Source organism: Balearica regulorum, chromosome 1 (genome assembly GCF_011004875.1).
Source record: "Balearica regulorum gibbericeps isolate bBalReg1 chromosome 1, bBalReg1.pri, whole genome shotgun sequence".
In the NCBI taxonomy this organism is placed as follows: Eukaryota; Metazoa; Chordata; class Aves; order Gruiformes; family Gruidae; genus Balearica; species Balearica regulorum.
The window spans coordinates 77682383-77704972 of NC_046184.1; the positions used below are offsets into that span (position 1 = coordinate 77682383).

The 22590-nt window shown below is 44.3% G+C and overlaps 1 protein-coding gene across 4 annotated transcripts in view; it reads left to right on the top strand.

Annotated features, from left to right (window-relative positions):
- Positions 1-6549: 6549 nt before the first annotated feature.
- PRR5 (proline rich 5) overlaps positions 6550-22590 on the top strand; it is a 94593-nt gene continuing 78552 nt past the window's right edge. The window contains exons 1-2 of one of the 4 annotated variants that reach the window (XM_075760148.1): positions 6550-6797; positions 7293-7371. The gene's annotated coding sequence lies outside the window, so the exon portion shown is untranslated. Of the gene's footprint in view, positions 6798-7292; positions 7391-9214; positions 9443-22590 lie in introns of those variants that run through there. The other 3 variants (XM_075760137.1, XM_075760130.1, XM_075760141.1) reach the window with 3 other exon arrangements.

Below are 22590 nucleotides of genomic sequence, written 5' to 3' on the forward strand. Positions count from 1 at the left end.
GGAGATGCGCTGCATGGCATCACAGCCATGGAAGGAATAGTTGAATCAGATCCAGTGGTGAAATAAACAGTGATCCAAATTTATTTGCCACCTAAAATCTTAGAAAGGATGGTCAGAGAACTCCTATAACCTTGTTCCCTAGACCAAAGTGAGTTATTGATTCAGAAGGGCAAGAGCATGACATCAAGAAATCACCTGCATCATTCCCTGCAGTATCTACAGCAGAGCGGTGCAGAAACAGTTTTTACTTCCTGCACCAGTTTTCAAGATTCAAAATATTAGCGCTTTTTTTTTTTCTTTCTGGTTAGAGCTGCCTGCTTTGAGGAAGTCATCAGGTACTCCACGTGGGTGGGAGAGTCCCCATACCTGCTGACCGGTGAGAGGCAGGGGCAGTCTAGACCTACGTGGAGAGCGAGGGAGGCTTGAGACATGGAGGGACAGAGGGGACAGCAGTGTCTGCAGCCCTGTTACACAGTAAGAGGGAGTCAGCATCTCCACAGCCCTTGCCAACAGGGCTGCAAATAGGGTGAGAGGGCAGCAACAGCTTTTTTTTTGGATAGATTCCTTTTGCTGGGAGATGTCATGTGCTAGGGGTGGAGGCACTCCCACGATCACGTCATGGCTCTCTGGTTCCCCGATGTCCAACAGGAAGGTCCCTGGGCAAGAGCCTGTTTCTTTGCCCAGTTTACACCACATTGAAGAGTTCCAAAGAGACGACAGAGACACATCCTCCCTAGAGCAGCCACAGCCACAGTTGTAGTTTTGTTCCCACAGGAGCTGTGGGAGACCCGCAGGCAAATTCAGTGCTTGAATCAAAGCAGGAACCTGGGTCCCTGGCATTCTGGACAAGTGTTTTCAGTCCTCAGGTGCATCATGTCTTCTCAGGGCAGCCTCACTGATTCGGATCAAAAGTTTGAATTTGATACTCTCTTCCTAATGAAAGCTTCACTTGAAAATTACCCCATCCTGGTTAGTTTGAGATGAAATGAAAACAGGAGGAAGAGTCTGTCTGTCTCTCCTGGGTGGTTGATAACTCTCTCATCTCTGAGATGGTGGGTTCAGGACTGTGGGCTCCTGCCAGACTTCACCTGAGTGTGTTTAAGCAATACTAAGTGCAAAAAGAGCAGAGATCCCAGCTGGCATCTCTGCAGAGTACTGCAGTATTGCTACCAGTAATTGCGCTCGGGGCTAACGTTGCACTGAATTGCATCATCAAAGATGCTGGTTTTTGAAATGTCAACTGTGAAGTTCCTTTTCTTTCTCTGCTGTCAAGTTGAAACCTTTGGTTTATTTCATATATCCTCGAGTGTTGGCCAAAACAACTCCAAACTAAAAAATGCTTCTGTTTGTGTATGCCGAATGCTTGGTGCCAGCCATCTTCATGTAAAGAGTCACTGCTGTACTTACATTTAACTTACCAGAACACTTGGGGATACCTTGAGGTTGGAAAGTTCCTGGATCACCAAAAAGTGATATGAGATGGGATACAGGATGCCACATATCAGTGGTATATCTCTGATTGCTACACACCTTCAGCAACTCATACCTGCTTTTACATCTATTTCAGTGTTTTACTTACTGCAGCTATTTTGTAAAATAGCTATCAGTGTCTCAACTGGATGCTTTGAGAGAGCTAATTAATGTTAGTGAAGCATTTGGTGTTCTTGGATAAAAGACTACAGAAAAATTATTATTCCTTATGTTGTAAATCAGATTCTACTTCATTCCTAAATACTTGCTTTATCTAAGGCTGATAGCAAAAACCAACAAGCTCATAAAAAAAAAAAAGTAAGATACAGTTGCCTGGGGGTAAACTGAGATCTTTCCTTTTCAGATGAAAAAGACATCTACAGCAAACAATTTCACTAGCCAAGAAGCAATAAAGAAAAGGTTTCCCATGCTAAGTTAAATAAGTGGTAATTACTTTGCAGCTAGAGAAGGGGTGTGGGAAGAAGGCTGAGCCAAGCATCCTACTTCTGAGCCACTTAAGCTATGAAGGAAGCCAAAGTTCTATGGTGCCATTAAGAATCAGAAGTTAGAGGTCTTTATCGCAGCTGTCTCATAGCTGAGAAAGTTATTTAATCATCTGCTTGTGCCTTGGTTGCCTAGGTAGGTTTCCTTTTCCACTGTCTGCAACTGTACCTTTTTACCACAAGCCCTATTTAAAATTTTGTGATCATGGTTCATCTTCGCTTCCCCAGAGCTTCCCATCCTCAGCTCCTCTGGCAGCAATCCCTTGTGTAATTTGAGGAGATGCAACAGCAGTGACATGTAAAACAAGTGCACACACAAAACCCGTAACTGGGTGCAATAAAGTAAATCCAGCCTTATATTAATTTTAACCAGCTGGTGAAAACTGAGCTTTCTTTGTGCTCTTCATTGTTTAGAAAAATGACTGGTTGGCGAGGTATTCTTGCAGATGGAGGGAAATTTCTGCTTTCAGTAACATCTGTGGAATGAAGTTGCTTGGAGTGGGCATGCTATGTCTTAACTGAGGACACTCTCTGGCAGACATACTCTTTGACAGCGTGAGCTGGTAGTTTTCCATAGCCTTTACTCAGTATCAGGACATCAACCTTTTTCCATTAACTCATCCTTTCTGCAGCTCTGTGGTTTCCTGTGCTTGTTCTAGTGCAAATTTCCTTCCATCCACAACTTTGTTCTGCAGCTTTTACTTCAGGAGGCAAGAGCTTTGCCCTTGTTGTGATAATTGTGAACTGCTGAGGGCACAAAAAAAAAAAGTGCTAACAGCCAACACCCTACATTTCTAAAAGCCGTACATATTCTTTCTGCTGCCGTAGCTGAGACATCTAAAAACCGTGCCGCATCAGCGTACTAGGCACCGGGAAATGCTGGCTTAAAATTAACTTTACCAATCTCCTGTTTCTTTGGCAGCCTGAAAATATGAGCGCAAGAGTCTCCAACAACATGTGGATGACTGTTTCTTGCAGAGTTGTCTCGGAGTTTGTCAGCTCGGCTCAGCATAGCTTTTGCAGATGCTTTCAGTACTCATTTCAGCCTTTGCTGCTGCTGCTGCTGCTCCAGCTGCCCTGGTAATTAATGTTGCTGGTGGTGGCCTTGCTCCTTGCAAATATTCCAGGTGATTTTTGCCATCTAATCAAGTCTCTTTGGTGACATCATCCGTGGGAATGAGAGGAGCTCATAAACGTGGTGATCTAACTTAAGCATTGCTGCTGTCTCTATCCACACCTCAGGCTATTTGTGTGTGATGCTGCTGCTCCCTTTGGTCACCTAGTGCAGGAAAGTGAAGCGAGACGGAAGTTAGGTGAGGTCCTGTCAGTAGGATAGCGCCCCAAGACCTGGCCTCTCCTGTGAGGCATAATTACCTTGCCGCTTAGCACAGCACCTCTGCTAGGAAGGCTCCCTCAGGTGGAGAAACCTCCTTCTCCAGCCATACAAACTTCTGCTTCCTTGGACAGCCGACCAAGAGTGTACTTGCATGCGCAAGGCAGCAGTTTGGGCTTTTGCGGTATGAGGGTGCCCTGCCAGCTCTCGCACGCGGCCTGCTAGTAAAGCCATCTTTGTGAGGAGGTGAAGAGCAGTGAGGGGAACCTCCTGCATCACCACCCCAGCTGGATGGCTCCATGCACCTCCTTTTTTGCTGGAAGCACGTTTTTGGATGGGAATCTAAAACTGGCTCTGGGAAGGGAGGAACTGAATGGGGCAGGGCGCCTGTTGATTTGGCTTCTGCTGCCTTCCTGGGCGTGCTTTGGTTGATCGTTTCCAGTTTTGTGCAGGTACTGAAGGCGGCTTGCTTCTTCTCTGGCTGTGTCCTTTAAGAGAGGGAAAAAAATATCAATTGGTTCCTATGTCCAGATAATTTTACACCAGGCTGTTTTGCTGCCCTGGGCACTTGGGCTGACTACAGTTACAATACTCCTACTCTGCTTTTCGATGCACTCATATCGGTATTGAACTGACGGGGAGCAATAAAATCAGTTGATGCTTTCTCTGAACTGTTGCTGTCTCCATGGTAGAGCTGTTACCAGCGTACCTATCCTGTACTAAACTCTGCCCATCATTTCTTGTACTTACACTAGTAAAAAGTGTAAGTATACAGATTAAACCTTAGCAGGAAGATGTTGCTAGTGATGTGTTTTGGTTTTTTGGGTTTGTTTTTTTCTGAGTCAACTGGATGTATTTGGCTGTTAGCAAAGGATTTGAGTGTATTCTGACTGATACTATTCTATTTGGCACTGAGATTAATTGGAGACCTTTGGTATTTTTTTCCTGTTGTGAAAACTAAGCATAACTAAGTATTTCTCACACCAAGATACGATATCGGGGTGGTATTTCACCTACCCCGACTAATCACAAATTAATACTGCAAAATGGGGCTCTGATCCCATAAGACGTTCCTAACAGAAGGGGTTTTGTGGCCATGCTAGTTTTGATGGAAGTCAGCTGGGCTGTGGAGGGGTGCAGAGAGGTTCCTCATTTCGCTGTAGCTGTAATCCTGGTAGTCGTCATTAAAATCAATTCTAAGTATCAATTGTCTCATTTTTATGGTTGCTGTGGAGTATGTGGTTTTTAAAGCAAAGCTTTAGGAAAACTTCCAGAGAGAATGTAACATGAATGATTTTTCTTTGTTAAATAAACAAATGAATGTATTTGAGGCTTCTGATGACATTCAGATACCTGCTCCTACCGAAAAAAGCATCATTTAATAGTGATTCTGTAACACTTACGGATCAAAGACCCAGCTCAGGTTCCTTTGCATGTTAATTAATTGTGTTTTAATAAATCAGTTTAGATTTTCTAAAATGGATACAACTTAAAAGAAAACAGACAGTGATGAAAACGCCTCTTCCAAGGGCTTTAAGTTGTCCTTGAGACCTACTGTTTGAAAAAATGCCAGATCTGGAGAAGAAACTGCTCCCTGATCCTCAGATTAACTCTTCTTTGCATTTGAGGACAAGGGCAATCAGAGACATTCCTTTCATTCCTCCACCGCAGGTTTAGAAGGGCAAAGTCATCTTCCCCAGATTTCTGGGTCAGTTAAGCTGATGAGAAATCATGGCTTGCTTCTATGGAGGAGTATAGTTTTATAGGTTACATGACTCTCAGACTGCTTAGTCATGAACTTGATTGTTTCCCCATTTAATCGCGAAAGCCACCGTGAATTCTGCAGGTATAAATACCCAATGATACCTCATGCACTGCTGCTGCTGTTTTTGCAGTCAGAAAATAGGCAACGGTGTACTTTAAAAGCAATTAATAAAGTGTAACGATTTGCCCTGAACACTGCAAAGGAGGACTCCTTGGTATGATCCTTACTTCTCCTCTGTTGGATTCCTTCATCTGGCATTACCATTCAAAGTAATTAATTACAGTCTGAGCACAAACTGGATCAAATCAATATAGCAAGTCAGTGATGTCCAGCTTCCATTGAAATGGGAAGAAAGTGAAGCATGAGCAGCCCCTTCTGAGATCAGAAGACCACGTATTTTGAAGCCTACGGTACTGTCGTGGCATTTACACCCAAACACAGCCAACATCTGAGTCTGCTTCTTGGCACTGCCATTCCCTCAGGCGGGACAGCTGAAGCAGATAGGAAACCAAAGCAATGCACCTGCCAGATACTCCAAATGAGCTACAATTTGATGTGGCTGAAACTCGTGGTGGAATTGATTTGTATAAAACTTACTTTGGTTTAAATCCCTGCAGGGTATACTTTAAATCCCATAACTCAGATCAAAACTACCAACTACAGACCAGGCGAAACCACAAGTTTTGATTAATACACAGCCATAAAGCAAACTTCAGCCAGCCAGCGTTACGCTGTCCCTGCACAGGATTTCATGCTCCAGTGAAACCCCGGCCCAGGACCTCTGCGCACGCGAGTCCTTGTGCTGATGGACGCCTGGCACCAGGCTTGATGCTTCCCGGTGGGCTTCTGGCTCCTCCGGCACCGAAGCGCCTGCAGCAGCATCGGCTCTCCACCAGAAATGACACCTTTGCTCGACACCTGTGGTCAAGCTCATTTGTCCTCCTGCCTCCATCAAACTCCTGCCTCAATCTCCACCCTTCTCGTAGGAATTAAATGTTTGATTTGCTGCCTGTGTACTATTCCCTTTCCTTCCCCCTCAGCAGCCGCAATCCAGCGGCTCGCTGGAGCAGAGAGGGGGCTCAGCAGCCAGGCTTCGCCCCGGCGGTTGTTCCCCAAAACAACTCGGGAGGCTGCAGGAACGAGCGCGGCGCTGAGCTGCCCCAAACCGGCCGCCGCTCAGCTATCACCCGCTAAGCCCCGCTCCCCGGCGGCGGGGACCGGAGGGACCCTGCCCAGCAGCGGGCGGGGAGGGAAGGGGCTGCCGATAAATGCACTGGACCCCCGCCGGGGTGCGGCTTGGCGAGAGTCTGGGGGGGGCCGAGCCCGCCCCGGCGCCCAGGGACACCCCCGCCCCCCGCGGAAAGAGCCCGGTCCAGCCACCCACCCCCGGGCGGTGCCGGGGACAGGGACGGAGGGGCGGAGCCGCACGGGGAGGAAGGCTCGGGGCTGGGGTGGGGCTTGGTGCATGTGGGGATTTTGAGGGTTTGCTTTCGCCTCGGCTCCCTCCCGGCGGCGAGGCGAGCGCCGCCCTCCCCCCGGCTCCCTCCGCCGCGCTCCGCCCCCGCCCTGCCGGCGCGGCTCCCGCGGCCGCGCATTGTGCATCGCGCCGCTGCCCCGGGCGGCAGCACCGGCCCCTCTCTGCTGCGGAGCCGCCGGACCCACCTCCGCCCTCCCGGGCTGGGCCTACGGCTCCTCTCCCCGGTGGTGCCGGCCGGGGTCGGGCACGGTGAGTGGGAGGCGGCGGGGCCGGCACCTGCGGGCGGCGGGGACGCGCACCCTTGGCGGCGCGGTTTGGGGGGGACCGGGCGCTGCCGGGTCTGTGCCCAGCCCCGGACAATTGGGGAGGGGAAAGCGGGTCTGTCCGGGTCTTTCCCAGCGGACACGGCGCCTGCGGGGGGACGGGGGGCGCGTCGTGTCCCCTGGCAGCTGGGGGCTTGGGGAGCGGCTCCGGGCACCCCGGTTGGCCCCCAGGAGCCGTGCGGCCGCGGGCAGGCGGGGTCTCTGGTGAGACAGGTCAGCCTGCAGCGGAACGGTCTCCGTGGTCTGAGGGGGACTCCCGGCTTTGTTTATTCCTGTGAAGTGCGATAAAATAGAGCCCTGCTAGCCCTTTAGATGATTTTTGCTAATTCCAGACCTGGGGCTCGCAGTTTTTGCACACTACGTGAATGTTAAATTAGTGTTTGTGGAGACACTCATTTTTTTTATTATTTTTTTCTTACAGTCTGAAATAGCTCAGGTAACCGGAGTTGCCTCTAAATGTGATTCCTGTGGGTTGACTGCTGTAAGCGTTATTCACGCAAGTAAGATCTATATGCATGAGTAAGATTATTTAATTTTTTTTTTTTTAGAATGATTTTGCATGTTTCCACCCTGAAGTGTATAATCTCTGATAGCTTTTGCAGAAGATGGGCTTATGTGTTTCAATTTGTGTGTGTGCGCACGCAGTTGCTGTTAATTTTGGCAGCTCCTAAGTGATCCTTGGTAAAGGTCCGGTGTCTTCATTTTCTTCAGGAATACATTAAGTTGGATGTATGCCAGTGGTTTGGTACTGTAGAAGCAACAAGAGAGACAGCCTTAGAAAAAGGATCGAGGAAATGATTTAGCTTTTCTAATGTTCGTTGTTTCCAGCCAGTGTACTTTCAAGCATTTCATTTTAAATTACAGGAAACAATCAGTTTTTTGCATTTACCAGCATATTGATGAGTAATGGAAAGATTGGTCTTAAACTAAATTTTGATGCTTCATTTAAAAGAAATGCTTTTTGTTTCTTCTGTCTCACACACGTATTCACCTTTAGGAAAGAGAGGAATAGCAGGTGATAACTATGTAGCTTTCTTACAATTTAAATAAAACAAATAGTTCATTATAGGCTGGCTATAGGAATAGTGGACACACCTGGCATCTAGCATGCAGTTGGATGTGGAGCTGTGGTGCTGCCTAGCAAAACTCTTCTTTGTTCCTAACTTTTCCTGTAGCCAAAGAATAGTTTATCTCAAACTTAGTTCTGGGAGTCAGATGAATACTGCATGTAACTCTAGTTTCTCTACGGTAGTCTATTAATATGTGACTTACTGCGAAACATGTATTGACAGGGATTTTGTATTTATAATATACACCATTGACTGAATGACTTAATGCTCCATCTTTCTTTTTCTCATTAATAATCTAATTAGGGGAAGACTCTGGAAGGAATATGGAATTAAGACACATTCCCAGTGGATATGCAGTAAAAAAGACACTGCGAGGCAGATGGCATAAGAGCAATTTCCAAAAGTAGTCATCACCCAAGCTAGAGCCAGATTTTGAACACTCCTAGGCTTGCATTTAGGCTCCAGAGTAAACTTCTAGATTCTCAGTTTGTTCTCGTTAGTTCTCAAACTTCTGTATCCAAAGTTCTTTGGGGAAAATGTATCAGTGTAAGCCCCAAGTCTTTCAGCACTTAAAAAAATCTGATCTTTGGGTAACAGTCATACCTCCCTCCATTTCCATTCTAGAGGTGTTTCCATTTAATTTTTATGGCAGATAGAATTATAGTTGTAAAATGTAGCCACAATAAAGCAAGCCAGTAAAATTAGTTCAATTTTTTTTCTTATGTAGAAGCTAGCAGGATTAATGAGCAGCTCCATAAATACACATGATAAAATGCAAGATTGGTACTAGAACTGTACGTGGTACTTAATCTTTGAACAAAAATAATAGGTAATGGCTAAAAATAGTATTTCCCGTCTCAACAATAGAGTTAAATATTGTAATGGATATTAACTGCAACAAGGTAGATTGGAGCTGGAGGCTCTGACCATTCGTACCAGCTGACTTTCTGGCCTACTTCTTTGTTTTCCTTTGAAGTATCACTCTTGCATGTGTGTGTGATAATAAACCACAAATGCAAACTAAAAAGCAGTTCTTTAAAGAGAAAGTTTGAGCTTTTTTTATTTTTTTTTTGCTGCACTGTAACTTCTGGAACGTATTCTGATCCCGCGTAGCTCAGTGCAAACTGCTGAGCTTCATTCAGGTTGCGTCTAGATTTACACAAGTGGTTGGTCCCACGCATGGGCGAGAGCATCCTTGCGCCAGAAAGAAAGCGCTTAGGTCTGGTTCTGATCGTTTAACAGTGTTTGAAGTGGTTCAACATCACCGCTAGAAAAATGTCTTCGTATTAAGGTCAGTGAAAAATTTGCCTCTGCAAAAGCACCGGCTGCAGCCTCTCAAGGAACTGTTGAATTATGAGAGCTGGTAATTATCTGCCTACATCTGTGGCCCGGGACTCACTGACACTGAGCACAAAGAAGAGAGGAAAATGACGAATTCTCGTCCAGAAGCATGTCCTCTCGGTGGCATTTGCATTTCACCTGCTTGCTTAGGATAAGGCTGGTGAGTTTGGTGTGTGGAGAAAACAGCGATTAATTAGCTACTGCATATCTAGCCCTTGGAAAATGAGAAATACTGTGTGGAGATGATTCAAATTAAGTACTGTTATTCCCTGCTATTAAAGAAATTACTTACTTGCTCTATGTCTCGAGTTGGAGTCGTAGGCGATTTTAAAGCATCGTTTAAACTGTGGGTTAGGTCTGTTGATGCAGAAAGGCCAGGGAAAGTCTTTCAATAGGAAAAATAATAGGTAAAGATTTTCTCGTTTAAGCCTTTTTCTTAGTAGCTGCAAAATCTGTGTATGGCAGGGAGGAAAAGGGAGTCGAATGGAGCCGACCTAGGAGCTGTGGTGTGAGGTAAAATTCCGATATTGTTCTCTCATACCACCCCGCAAATACATTTGCATTTAAAATTTCCAGGCAAGCCAAACTGTAGGACCGGTGCAGAATGCTAAACAAAACCTGACAGTTAACTTGGAAAATGCCACGTGACAATGCTGGGCATTCCCTCGCTCGGACAATTGAGTTGAAGATTGTTTCTTGTAACGATTATGGATCCGAAACAAAGACAAGTACAGGAAAAAAAATGGGACATCAGTTTTATTCCGAGCTATTTTCACTTGAATGATGTTTACTTTCTGTCACATTAGCCTGTGACTGCTGGAAGATTCAGAGGATCTGTAAACCCCAAATCCCTTCCTGGGCATCAGTTAGCAACAATATACGCCTTTGTGTCGCTCAGGCTGAAATTCATTCTGCTTGGGATGCTGAAGAGCGTTCAGGGTGCAGTTGTGATCTGAAAGGTACTGGGTATCACCGGGGAGGTACCCTTTATGCCGTTTCTGCGAGCAGACAAAGCAGCAGCTCTTTTGGGGAACTTGGTGATGCATCTCCTGTACAAGAATAAAATGTATTTATGCTCAGCGGTGGTGTGATGTAGAAGCCAGGAGGATGACAACCAAGGAAGGAACATGAAAGGCGTCAGAAGAGCTCAGTGCGTTTTATCTTTTCATGTGTAAAACCTGGGTGTCTACAGTTACTGGCAATGAACTCTCCCTCTGCAGACAGACTGACAGTGCAGAACAATCTGAGGAGACTTGAGGGATGGAAACGGGAAAATAAAATGAATGATAGGTTAACGTGTGTATTGGGTGTGAAAGAGCACACGCAAAGTCACGGGGCTGGAACCAATCAAGGGCCTGTGGTCAGGCATGGCTGCCGCAGTGAAGCGGTGATACAAGGCAGCTCAGTTTTCCGTGATATCCCGGTTATGAATGGAAGAATAGCAGGCTTTACGTGTGCAGTGTGGATGCATCTGGCTCCCTGGCTTAAAAATAGGACACCTGCCCTTTGAAAGTTTGAGAGGAAAGGGAAGGAGCTGATTAGCAGAGCAAAAGGACTGATTTCGGAGGAATGATTAAAAATGCTTAATATAGATTATCTAAGAAGCAAAGATACCAACAGTTTTAGGTGTGAGTACTCAAGAGATAATCACTTAGCCTTTGCAAGAGGGTGCAACTAAATGTGTTGCAAAAGAGAAGGTAACTTGAACATCGAGAAGAGCTTCTTGATGGAATGAAGCTAAATAATCTTCCATGTCAAATGCTGGTAGTGTTGTTGGTTGGGGTTTTGTAAAGCTCAGAGAGCCCTGGAAAACGTTCTGCAGGGCTGGCAGCTCACAGGGTCGCATCTCCCCTGGCTGAACTGTGCCTGGGGATTAGGGTGGAGGTTTTAGAAACAAGGCTCTTCAGTTAGCAGGCCAACTCCTCTGCTGGGAGTTGACTTCTGAACTCCCCTGTGTGGTCTGCTGGAAGGGACGGAGTCATTCTTTGCTAGCTTGGATTAGATGCTGATAGGGAGGGAGATGGACTGGGTGAATTAATAGATCTTATTCCATCTTTAGCTCATAGGAGCCTGTGATCCAGGAAATATATGAATCCTTATCTTGCTGGCAGCTGAAATGCATGCCGTTATTGTGTAGAACAAGTGCTATAGTGTCTCATACACCTTTCTGGTCATGCAGTGAGGGAGGATGGGAGGAGAGATGTGATGAAAGACACTTTCCTGTGGTGAGCACGGCAGGCCAGGCTAGGTACATTGCTCGGTTTACATTGACTCTGCTATTTTGTGTCCTTGGACCCATGTTGAATCCTCCTCTTGAGGAAAAGCTAGAAAGCAACAGGCTTGAGGTGTTTCCCTGCTTTAAGTTGCAGCTGTTACTGGGCTGGGGCCGGGGGGGGAGGAAGATATTTTTGGACAGTAGTTACATCTTCCTTTGCTGAATCCTATCATAGATACATTTTGTACTTGCCAAAATGTGAAGAGCAACTTGAAAGGGGTGTGCAGCTCTGCTGAAGTTGTAGGTGATGCACAAGCGCGGATTAGAAGGGCCGAGGTACTTGATTCAAAACACACGGCAGTCAGGGGAGAGACTGCTGCTTTGGGTCAGCTCCAGCAGTTCTTCCGTCCAAGATCTTACATTTGCTTATGTTTGGATTTAATCAATTTCTTTCGGCTCAAGGTATTTTTTAGAATGTGGTTCCAAGAATATAAAGAGGTTGCAATTTTGAACTTAATTAGTTTTATGGTGTTGCTGTACTAACGATATTGCCCTGTTCCTCTCTGCAGATATGAGATGGGTCAGCTCATTAAGTGTCTGATTTAAAAGACCACTGAATAGTATGTTGTATGATAGTACGATAATGCACCTCTCCTGGGTGATTTGATGTTTTAACGTATAATCTTTCCTCCATTGGATTTCTTGCTGTATCCACAATAAACCAGAGTTTATATAAATTAGACATGTTCTTCCTGCAGAACAGGTGGAGTTATAAGTGCTCCAAGATGGTATGTTGTTGCTAGCTAGGGAGGAATATTTTTGTTCTAATTCATAGTAACTGCTTTAAAAATTTGAGAGTTTGGCTGTCTTCTGCATGAATGGTTTATTGGAGAGCAGGCAGGGAAAACATTGTCAAACATTTACAGCACTGGCTGAAGGACAACTCTCCTTTAATTAAGTGTAACTTGAGTCCCAAAATGTCTTCATCTGGTGACTTGGTACCAGGTTTTTACTTCCTGCGTTGTCCATTTGAGGCTGAAAGTCAGAAGACGAAACTATGACATTTAGTAGTCTTGATTGCAAAGGAAACTGGAAAGCTGAGAGAGGTTAAGCAGTCTTCCAGAAAGTGCATTAACCCAGCTTGGATGTGCTCATCCACCCCTCCATAAGCCAGTACTGCTGGTTTTCTTTTCATCACTATATTAATTTTTCTTTCTGTGAAATACTCTTTCAGGGCTCTCTCCAGGAAGAATGGAGGGCCACTTCTCTTCCTTTGATTAACTATTTATATCTCGATCTAGAGAAATACCTGCAAACTGGTTGAATTGGTGATTTTCATTGATTCCACTGAATAAATTAATTTCACATCCAATTGTCCCTGTAAGAGTAACACCTACTGCTGTCTGCATTAGTTTATAGGTGTGACTTGGATGTATAGTATCAGTTACGTCTTCACGTATGGGCACTAATGATTACATACAGAGAGTCTTGATTCAGTGCTGTCTGCTCCACTGGTGGTTACTATGACTTTCTAGTCATGGTTTTGCTTCTTTGTTTTGCCATGTTTTGTGGTGGGTTTTTTTTGTTTTGGTGGGTTTTGTGGGGCTTGCTTTTTTTTAAATTTTTAAAATTTTTTGCTCTGGAGGACTAGGCGAGGACCACTGTCAGCAGGTTGTTAGACTAAACTGATGATTGGGTTGGCATAACAAAATGTCTACTCCTAAATAAAGCATTGTTTCTGGTATAAATTATCTTGTAGTGTATCCTATCAGTGAGGTCTGAATCAGTCCAATTCAAAGTGCCAGGAAAAAGACATTCCTGTGGTAATTCTGGCATCCCTGAAGATAAAGTATTGGAAATTTTGAGAGAGAGCTTGTTCTCATAAAATATCCAAGCCAGTTTTATAACTGAGAAGCAGCTTGGAAAGTTCAGATAAGAAGTCAGATGTTGTCCAAAACTTGAGATTCGTTTGCATGGATCAAATTTGACATTACAACATGCTTACCAAATTAATTCTGTAGTGTATAATTCCAGCATGAGTTGATTCTCCATTTTATTCTGCATGACTTTTATTCATTTATCATTATTAAACAATTTCCTGGGAATACTTGGGCTTAAGTATGTGTTTGTATGACTACCAGAATTGTCTGTGATTATACAGACAGGACAGAAAACACTAATGGACATTAGAAGAGAAATTTTTCCCATCTACAGCACTGTATATACCTTGTTACAGTCATCAAGGGTTTCTCAAAGTTTGCTAGAAGATTTAATTTGAAGAATGGTCCCACCCAGGAACAAGATGCAAGATTTATCCTTAGCATACTCATGTACAGTAAATTCCTCTTTCTTTTGCTGTTTTGAAGGTCAAGTTTTTAGCAATGATAATACACTACTGGCATCCATCCCTTTTTACTCTTTTGCTGGGAAAAGAGTAACCAAAAAGAATATTTATTAGCTGATTTAAATAAACTTCATTTCCCTTTCATGCGGTTTTTACCAATGTTTAATGAGAGGTGCAACTGAATTGCAGAGCTATTATCTCCCCCTGAATACATCGAGGTCTTTCTTGAATTCCCATGAGGGTTTCTTGATCACTCACGCTGTAATCCTGGCCCTCATAATTATTTTGTAGCATACAGAAAGTCCTGTAGATGCTAATTCTGGTGGCCTTAATCACGCTTATTTAACAAATAGTTCCAGTCCCCCATTTATCTGCCTTAGTATCTATTGTTTGTTGGCGATTTCATGGTGGGTTTTTTCCTGCCTTTAAACCCTTGGGTTGAGGAACTAAGACCACCCTGTGCTAGGCAGAATGCAAGCACAAAACAAAGTGCAGTCCTTGCCCTGTGCATTAACACTTTCTTTTTATGACTAAATGAGGGAGATTCCTCTTCACTGATCTGTACTCAGATCTCTCCAGACTCTCAGTTGCCACTTTAGCAGCATTTAGATATCCTAGAAGTAAATCTCCAGCTTAGGGAAAACAATTCAAAACTGAGCACCACTCTGGCAAAAACAAACCTTGTACTTCTTGGAACCTATAAAGAATTTAAGTTTATAAAACCTACCTTTCATCCATGTGCTTAGCCAAAAACGTGATGCTTTTCCCTCTCTGCCTTGCTTTTCCTCTCATTCAAGCAAATGGGCTGATGAATGCTTAGGCAAAATGTGCCCCTTCTATTGTCTGTCTTGTTTGCTTGCCTTCTTTCAACGGCTTCTCTATTCAGTGTTAAACAACAGGAGAAGAAAACCACTACTAAAAATGAAGGTATTCTGTTACCACATTATCCTGTGAAGAAGGATGTTCTGCCTCTCCCACAAACTCCAGCTAGAGGGGTTCCTTGCAGGTCCTAAAATCTGTGATGGCAAGAAGAAGCTTAAAAGCACATTGAAATTACAAATCATTGCATTGCTGAGTGCAAACTACTGTATGTGGAGCACTCTGTACTCTTTGAAGACTACAGCCTGGAGTGTGATTTTTTTTTTTTTTTTTTTTTTTTTTTTTTTTGTGGGCAGCAGAACTTCAGAGGCAGAGCCTGGGGATGTCAGAGGGCAGTTAACGGAACTAGGCTCTTTTCCAAGCATTCCTTTGTTTTCCTTTGGTTTTCCATACAGTACAGCTTATACGTACACAGACATACATAGATACACATACAGACGCACGATGTTTAACAGACTGAGTGTGAAGGCTGACCTGCTGTTCTTAACACAGAAGCCACTGCTCTGCACATTTTGCAATGTGTCGTCCCTAGTGCCCTGTGTAACCTTGTAGAGGCGTTACGTGGAATGTGACTCCTGGAAAGGTTCGCCGGGTGGCTAGATGTGGTGGAAAAGCGTATGGGGTTTGCCGTTCTTCTGATCCAGGAGAAGGTATGTCCAGATGGACTCCGGATGGCTTCTGTGCAGTGATCCATCACCAGCAGGTGTTTAGAAGGATGGATGCGGCTTTACACTGCTAGGATATGCCCTTTAAGGCTCCTTGCTTCATGCTCTTGTAGGGAACGTGATGAATGCAGCTGACACATCTGTTGGGATTCCTGCTCTTTCAACCTGAGCTTTCCAAAGCCTGGTGAGATAGATCTGGCAGAGTCCTGCAGAGCTCTGAATGGCTTTTTATCCACAAGTCCTACTGAGCAATATTTACATAACATGGGGCAGGATCCCCTGTGGTTTGATCTTTGGGTATGACCCAACTCTTTACCACTGTAATGATCCCATATAAAGTCTAGAGGCGTGTTGTGGTTTGGGATGGCCACAGTGATTAGGAGAACTCCTCCTGGAAGGGCATGGGGAGCTTAGGCAACCGTTGCTACTGGTTTGGCTGGCCCCAGCACTTCTGTGCATACATTCAGAGAACCCAGATATAAGCAAATAAAAGCCATTTGCTTAGATTCCACACACACACACTGCCTTTTTTTTTTTTTTTTTTTTTAAACTCCTGCATCTGCTGCGTTGTAGTCTCCTGCCTGCCCCTACAAATGAGACAGTAATTGAACAGATTTATTAAACTGCTGGGTTAAAGAACAGGAAATAACAGTGGACTTAGTGGCATTTGAAGACAGTTCTGACCTCGGAGGAACACAGCATGGTGTGCTGGAATAAAGCTGAAAGACAGTGGTGCCCTTGGTCAGGGTGTCCAAAGTCATGGGGAATTGAAGAAAGATTCACTTTGCTTATGTTTCAAAAACACCCTGTTGTTTTGCTGACTCCACAGCAAAGCCCCTATCTTGAAAACAAAGTACAAAACCTTCAGCATGCTAGTAATGCAGGTCCCTCTTAGACCAGCACTCAGTTTAGTTCTTAATTTATTACATTTTTGCTTACTGAGAGGAAGTCAAATGGATTGTGGCGCTTTGGGTGGTGGCAGGAGGTGTCTGGGAACGGATAATCCGATGCTGTTGTAAACAAATCTCGGTGCTCATGGCTTTCTTTGTAGCTGCTGAACGGGGTGTGATGGGCCAGGGCTTATGCTGTCATGATATGGAGTTGCGCAAATTCTGGGAGAGCACTCGAGTATAAAAATCTAAGTGCAGGGTTTATATGAACAAGCGCAGAGAAGTCAAGTAGTGCCCATGCATTTGAAGTAGCTAATTGTAGTAGGTATTGATTCATTTTGCATAGAGGTTTTAGGTATGACTCTGGTCCATAAGCAGCACCACGTGCTTTTCTCCTTGGGGCTTTTCCATGTAAACAGGACTATGTCATGCTGTAGCTGATGCCTGCAGCACTGACAGCCAAGTCTTGTGTACTGTCCTATTTCCCATCCCTCCTTCTTCCCCACCCTGTCTGATTACTTTTCAGTTTCCTCTATTTAAGAACTGTAAATTACTACAGTAAACCTGTTACTCTCTGGGGTTATGTTTATCTCTTGCTGATTTTACTGAATGGAGCTGTGCAACAATCTAAAAGATAAGACATGTGAATTAGGATACTAGGTGTTATTGAGGGCTTTCAGTTTCTATTAAGTGGAGGAGCAGATATTGCAAACTTGAAGAAATAGAAGGGAAAGATTTACCATAGCCTCTATGCATGGAGTAACTTCAGGGGAGGATGCAGATTTGCCAGCCCTGCTGTACCTCAGTAAACACAAGTGAAATGCAGTGCAGGTCCCTGGTACTAAGTGGAAGATGGACGTGTGGCACAGCACTTCTTGATGCAGCTACGACCTTGTGCCTTATCCCAGCAAGGTTGTGCGGTGGGGGACAGTGGCAGCAGGGAATGAGGACAGAAGTGAAATGACCTTCCAGTTTTCTCTCCTCCCTCCCAGGAAAACCTGGGCCACATGAAGTCACCCTGAAGCTAAAGCAGTTTAAAAACTCACCGAGTCAAGCCACCACCCATGCCGGAGAGTAGTAATCTGGTCTTCATTTCAGTTAATTCTGGTTCAGCCACCAAAACCCCTTTGTATTTGGCCCTTGGGGCAATATTCCAGGTGTTTATTTTAAAGAGCCAGTCTAGCTGACTCCTTCTTGGGGGAAGAGCCTTCCTTTTACCGGGGATACCAAGCCTGGAGAGTCCTTTGGTTCCACAGAGGACATTTATATTCAAATAGAAACAAGCAGAGCTTTTTCCTGAATTGAAAATCCCCATCTTCGGTGCGTTCGCAGGCTGGCTGCTGCAGTGTTCTATTTGCTCTGCTCTCTGCTGTCGTGTTTCATTGTATGTTTTCTGTTAACACAAAGGCATCTGTGTTAATCTCTCATTTTCCAGGCGATTCAGCATTCTCTTCGAGCCTCTGGCCACCTCCTTTTTCTTAGCTTTTTCCCAAGGTGGAAGTCAAATTTGGTAAAAATATGTATAAGGGGGGATTGACCCAAGTTTTCAAGACATTAAAATTACTGCAAAAGGAAACCAAATGGGCTTGTGCCTTTCTTCATTGTTGTTTGTTTTTTTTTTTTTTTTTTTTTTTTTAAATAATAGTCAGATCCAGTGCAGCCTGTAAGTCTCCGGGACCATTGTAAATCTGGCAAGGCAAAACAGGCTCTTGCTTTTCTTTCTTTAGCAAGACCCGTTGCCTTCTGGCCAAATCCCACAACCTTAGCAAGGCAACAGAGTATTTCAGCTCTTGAAGGCCTGCCTGCAGACTGCTCCATCATGGAAGAAATGTACTTGGGGAGCTGTGGCAAAGGGAGCGTTCCCTTGTCTTTGATTTTGGTTTTCACTTTTTAGGGTTATTTTTGTTCATGTATTTTTTTTTTTTCACTTCCTTGAGCATCACTATCAGATCAGAAACTAACTTTTTAGAGTATTTTTCTTCTCCTGCCTTTTAATTAACAGATGAGAGCTACTAAACATCATCCCTCAAATATTTCGGCAAAACCAAGACATTCCTGGTGTAAATAAGGTAAACGGAAGGAAAAAACCTAGGATTTTATAGCAGTCATATAATATTGATAATAGGCTTTCAACTCCTTCTGAGGCTTCAGAACTAATTTTGGGAAAGGAAAATAATTTTTTTAAGTACCTTTAAATAGAGCACTGAGGAGTAAAAAAAAGCTGTGTTGACTCTGAGTGGGGAATGGAGCAGCAATGACCCAGACCATCTTTCCTTGGGGACCGCTCCGGTGAGGTCTTCGGTATTCAGAGTCATATACCAACTCTGTGTGAAACAAATGGAGTCCGACAGTCTTTTGTGGCGTCTTGTAAAAGCCTTTTTCCCCCTCATCATTTGAAAATGAGTGAGAAATCGGGAGGAATTTTTTGAGTCGTCTGGCTTGCTGCTATGAGATTATGTGGAAACGCTTTTGCTACTCTTTAGTTACCCATGAATGATTGTGCCTAGAACATATCCTGAGAGAACATATGCTTCTGGTTTTGCTTATGCTTAATTATGTTTTTTGTGCTGTCTTCCCACAGCATCTACTTCAGTCAGATTTTGGTCTGTAAGCCTATGACTGAGGCTTGTTTGGTTTGAGAATAATGCAAAAACCCCCAACAAATAATAATTCAAAATCCTTAAATAAAACTATTTTTATGCTATTTTGTAGATGGATCCTGCTTGATAAAGCTTGGAGGAAAAATTGTCTGACTTCTAGCTAATTTTTAGTGAGGTGTGATTGCTCTTGAAGCTCAGAGAGAGTATTCCCTGAATAAGAAGTCTTAGAAACGGTGCTTAGGCTTGTGCAGTCTCCCAAGCAGCTTTTGAGTTTGGTTCTTGGGGGTTTCCCCCTCTTGGTTCTCTTTGTGTCTGAACCCTTGGCAGCTTTCCAGCATTGTTCTCCGACCTGCTGTGAAGAAGTGGAGGAGCGGTGCTCTCTCACTGCTAATTCAGCAGAGATCGAGCGATAGCATTTGGTAAAGGTTAAAGATGCCGGCTGAGGATAGGTTCAGAGTCACCCACCCGGCCACGTGCCTCAGCTTGCGGTTCCTCCCCGTTGTACGTGCCTGTTTCTTGCTCGGTGAAGGTAAGAGCTAGCAAAGCTGGCCATTGCTCTTCAGGATCTCTCTTCTGATTTGCCTTTTTTTTTTTTTTTTCCACATATTTTTTTCTCTTTTGTTTCATAAATGGAATAACTGATGCTCCTGTGTAAATACTGTGGCCCTGGCAAAAAGCCTCTCCACTCTTTCTTCCTTATAAGTGCTATGCACATGCTTGTATCTCTGTATAATGCAGAACAGTGGCAAACAAGACTTAAGGTAAATTCACCATCAAAGCAATGACCAGCCAGTATTGTCCACCAGCTCAGATTTGACAAGCTCCACACCATGCCTTGATACCTGCATTCTTTCTTCTCTTTGGTTATCACCTAACTTTCGCTATTAGAATGCAGAGTTTTCATAAGATTTCTCGAAGTTTGTTTTCACATGTGGCAAGATTTTCTGTTTTGGTTGTGCTGTTGGATCTGAAATCTAAATCATGTTGCCCTTTGAGTACTTGTGATACTGGATCTCCAGTGTCTCCCTTGTTTTCCTGTGTAAGCTTAAATTCTCCAACTATATCATCTTTTGTTGAAGCAGTTTTGGTCAAGTTTTAAGTGACGACTCCTGCTTACATGGGGTTGTTACCTACTTACAAAAGGGTCGTGGAAATAGCATCAAAAAAGTTTGTAGGTTTGCGTTCTCCTTGCACCAGCAGAAGACTGCATTGTGGGTTTTGCTGAATGACTCGGTAAGGCACAGCAAAGATGCTGCACTGCCACCTACTTTGCAAACTGCTGTTTCCAGTTAAAATGTGGAGAGGTCCCCTTCTCCCCAGTTGCTTGATACTGCCCCTGCCCCTCTGCCAGCAGTTAGTCTTACATGTGCCTGCTTAGCAGAATAGACTGTGTGAGCACTCCCTAACCCGCTTTAGGCAAAATCAGGAGGCTCAGGTTAAACTTCAAATGGGAGATGTTGAAATGAGCATGGCTGTCTTAGTGCTGGTGTGGCTGCTCCTCCTTCTGCCCCAGGAGGGGTGGCCGGACCTGGGGACTGCTTTAACCCTGCTCTTTGCATCCGTAAAGGGATCTGTTTGCACAGTGTGACAGTATCTAAGCCGAAGCTTAGACTGGTTTAAATAAATCCATTTAAGACTAGTGCAGCAGTTGTGACTTTGCAGAACTGGAGCATTCCTCTGAGCCTGGTTAACATGCTAGTTTGCAAAATGTTCATCTTTAAATTGCCCAGTATTGTTTTTCTAGCAGCTGTTTTCCTCTCCTCTACCTGGTGGGAGGCTAGCATTTGGGGCTTTCGTTTATGAGTGGGTTTTTTGTCCATGTGTTTTGATAAATGCTCCCAAAGCTTACAGAGTGCCGTGCAGGTAGCAGGCTGCATGTGATCTCTCAGCTGGCGATAGCTCATCCGTTCACTTCTAAAAAATCTCAACAGTCATGGAAATTTTGGTAGGAACGAAGACATGACAAAGAAAGTTTCTCAGGACAACCTGGCAAATTAAAATGGGGAAGAGAAAGACACCACCACCCAGACTGAAAAGGATCTTATTTTAAAAGGCTTAAAGTTGTGTAGAACTTAACCCAAGGTGGGAACCAGTTAGGTAGTCCAGGATAACTCATTGCTTATACCAAGTGGAGGAGGAAGGCAAAGAAGTTTTAGGTTTTTCTTTTAATTGATGAATCAGGGTTCCTTTTTTTCTTCTTCTTTTTGTAGTAAGGATGTTTCTTTTCAGTTCAGATGGTACCAGTTTAGCCCTCAAGATGGTCTTGAGGCTTTCATGTTTGTACACTTACAGCAGTGGCAGGTTGGGACAAAGCAGTGCCATGATGATTGGCTATGTGACATTGTATTCTGGCTGTAGAATGACCGAAGGGAGACTCTTAGTGACATTGCTGCAGCTGCAGTTATTTGATCGTGATTGTACTTAAGCAACTTATTAGCAGAACCATTGTATTAGACTTTACATAATTACATGGTAACAGGCACTTAAAACACATATATATACACATGTATATATGTATACACATTCTAAGTTAATAACAAATAAAAGAATTGCTTGGAGTGAGAAGATACCTAAAGCCAGCACCAGTGAGGAGGCTACAGCCTCCTTCAGTCCTCTGATAAATCTCCAGTGCCAACTGGCAAGGTCTTAAGTCTTAATGGACAAGTACGTATTAGATTTTTTCTCTGATTAAGCCACCAGCCCTCCTGCAGGAATGCTTCCAAACCACGCTCTCCTCAGCTGATCGGCTGGGCTTTCTTCCTTAATTTCCTTGCAGCTGGTGAGCCAAACCAGCTTCGCACCTGCCTGCCATTCATCCGCAGGCTTTGCCCCATGCCAGACCAGCTGTGCAGCAGCAGTTGCCATCTGTCTGGGGTGAGGACAGATTGCTAGTACAGAGACTCAGGAAATAATTAAAAGGCGAATTTAATCTTGCTCTTCAAGCACGTTTAGGTCCAAGTAGCTCTTCCTCCCCCTGCTGAAAGAATTGGGGTGAGGGGAGAGGAAAGAAAATTGTAGGAGGGAAATACAGGGAGGAAAGAATTGAGATGCGTCCTCGCCATCTGTCCACTGCGACTTGCGCAGCTGCTCTGCCATTGACAGGTTGCCGTCTCTCCACCCAGCGCAGACAGCCAAATGGCGTGCATCATGAGCACAAACCACTGAAGATTAATACTAGTAAATAGCCTGGTCAGAATAGACTGTACCTGGAGACAGAGCCTCTAGCTGCTCAAAAACCTTCAGTATCCTCCTTCCTTCTTCTCTTGTTTCTCCCTTCTCTCCACCCAAGATTTTCCCAGAATTTGGGAGCCAAATACAATTTCAGTACGCATGCTTTTTCTGGATCAAATCTCATACCTCTGAACGCAGCATGATCAATTTTGGTACATTAAAGGTTTATTTAGAAGCAAAGGGCAATAGCTAGTTAGAGCTACAGTGGGACTAACTACTTCTGTGCTTAAAATTAGTGAAGGATGTGCTTAAATACTTCATTAGCTCTGGGTCTTCATCTGCTACCTGGGGCTGCACAGTTTCTAGCAGTCCCAGCTCCAGGGGCATGCCGAAGATGCCTTCCTTTCATTTGTGAGGAATATGTATTTTGCATCTATTGCTGTGGAAACATGGCAAACAGGCGAACATGGACTTGAAAGTAACAAACACTAGAAATTAAACAAAAATACCAAGGGTGTAGTGTGCTTTTGTGCATGGCTTTAGA